The 2,448-nt window shown below is 41.9% G+C and overlaps 1 pseudogene; it reads left to right on the top strand.

The window, feature by feature from the left end:
- The first annotated feature begins 603 nt into the window (after positions 1-603).
- Positions 604-990, top strand: LOC138089321 (UPF0235 protein C15orf40 homolog pseudogene; annotated as a pseudogene).
- Positions 991-2,448: the final 1,458 nt, after the last annotated feature.

Here is a 2,448-nt window from a genome sequence, read left to right as displayed (position 1 = left end):
TTCAGCAGATGGCAGGTGTCATGTTACTGTCATGTTACTAGGAGTGTTACACAATGGAGCTGTTAGAAAGTGTTTCACTGAAGTAATAAACATCTCTACTCAAACGGGCTCAGTTAATCAACAAATATAATTATTTAAATCATAACAATCCAAAAATACATTAGGATTAGTGCTTTAGAGATATTATCCAGGAAATTTCTTTTTTCATGTTCCATCAGCAGGGTGGATTCCGTCCTAAGTGAGTTTTCCTCATGGTTCTAAAATGGCTGCCAGCAACAACTGAGGAAGCATGCTTTCTGTTTAATAGGTTTTTCACTCTAAACTCTCCTTTCAGTACAGTTGGGTCATTTAAGATATAAGCTCAAGCTTACCTCCAGAGGTAAGGCACTAACTGGCTTACATCAGTCTGGACGCAGTTGGATGAGTGAACGGAATCAGCTTTGCAAGACGCACCTCCTTGGCCGGATGCCGCGGCGAGGCCAGGGGCTGAGGCTGCTCGAAGCTGATCTGGTTCTCAGGCTGTCACCCGGCCCCCTTTGGAGCCGACATGGCTAAGAAAGCTGGAGCAACGAACAGGCCCACGGCAGTTCCCGTGGCTGCGGGATGGTGGGCGCAGTGATGCGGGTTGCAGAACGCGGGAGAGACGCGAGCCCGTGGGCTAAAAGCCAGAACAGGGAGCCAGAGAGACCACTTTCCCCGCAGGTCCTGTGGCAGCCGATCCTAAAGGCGATGTCACCATGGCCATCCATGCCAAAGCTGGTTCCAAACAAAATGCCCGTGACTGACGTGACAACCGAGGCTATGAGTGTAGGCATCACAGCGCCTCCGACTGAGGGAGAGGCCAACGCGGAGCTGTATCGCTGTCTTTCCAAAGTCTTAGAACTCGGAAAGAGACATATGGTTTTGGATAAGGGCGGTAAATCTCGTGAAAAAGTGGTGAAGCTCCACGCCTCCAGAAGAGATCTTGGAGAAACTGAAAAAGCAAGTTGAAAATAAATAAATAAATAAATAAAAGCAAGAAATGAAAAAGTACGTCTTTGAGAAACTTTTTTTTAATTGCTAATGATGGAGAGACAGTTAAAATATACTTAAATACACAGAATTGGGAGATAAATTTAATAAGAACAGGACTCAAAAAAGAAGTATGAAGATTAAAAGTACTGGACATGGAACTTAGGTTCTCAAATACCCGATCCCAAACAGCTTGGGACATGTTACCTTGATTTCACAGAATTACAAAGTACAGAGCTGGAAAGGATATTTAGGATGGCCTGATTCAGCCCCTTTCGTTTTGTGATGAGGCTTCTGACTTCAGAAGTTGACAGTATTCAGGATCACTTGGTGCAAGATGGCAACTAGAACTTAAATCCCTTGGCTCCTCGCTGAATGCACTTTATCCTGGCTGTAAATTAAAATGGTAATATTCCCACAGCATTACTAGAATCCTGGGGACTACCTTCTAATCCAGTTTAAAAGTGACAGAGGAAACCTGTCACACTGCTTCATAGTGTCACTTTATATTTTAAAATGCTTATGTAAATTACTTACCTGGTAGCTAAGCTGGTAAAGAATCCACCTACAATGCAGGAGACCCTGGTTCGATCCCTGGGTCAGAAAGATTCACTGGAGAAGGGATAGGCTACCCAGTCCAGTATTCTTGGGCTTCCCTGGTGGCTCAGCTGATAAAGAATGTGCCTGCAATGTGGGAGACCTGGGTTCAGTCCCCGGGTTGGTAAGACCCCCTGGAGAAGGGAACAGGTACCCACTCCAGTATTCTGGCCTAGAGAATTCCATGGATTGTATAGTCCACAGGATCGCAAAGAGTCAGACACGACAGAGCGACTTTTACTTCACTTCACTTTGCAGGAAGCAAATAACTATAAAACACAAAAGTCAAGATCTGAAGCAAACGGATGATTTTACAAAGGAATAAGAAATTAGTGACATCCAGCTAGGCAACATGGCTCATGTAGGTAATAGCTTTAGAAACAACAGGTTGAGTAAGATGCATACCCTAGGACTAAGTAATCTATAGAATAAGAAAAAAAGTAAGGAAAGAGTTTGGTCAAGCTTAAAAGGATACTGGATATAGAAGTAGATGGCAGTCTCAACATGCTTATATAATTATTTTTAGCCCTGAGGCTCCTCATAAAACAGTGAAAAATTATGAATAAATGTAAAGACATAATGCAGCTTAATAATGACAGGCACACAATATTTTTTAGTACACATTGAATAATTGAAATAGGAAGCATTTTTTTTTCTGAGCACTCACTTAAATATCTTGTATGCCTTATTTTATCTTTAGAAATTTCCGATTGAATAAAGAATGAATGAATGTATTCGTGAAAGAACATTTATACCAAGGAAATACTACAAATCATACCTCATTTAAGTTTCACCTTTCTATAAGATTGGTTTCAAGAGGTTGTTAAAGATAAACTGGAA

This window comes from Capricornis sumatraensis, chromosome 12 (genome assembly GCF_032405125.1).
Source record: "Capricornis sumatraensis isolate serow.1 chromosome 12, serow.2, whole genome shotgun sequence".
NCBI classification, from domain to species: Eukaryota; Metazoa; Chordata; class Mammalia; order Artiodactyla; family Bovidae; genus Capricornis; species Capricornis sumatraensis.
Note: the sequence above shows the minus strand (reverse complement) of the source record. Positions and strands in the feature narration are given on the sequence as shown.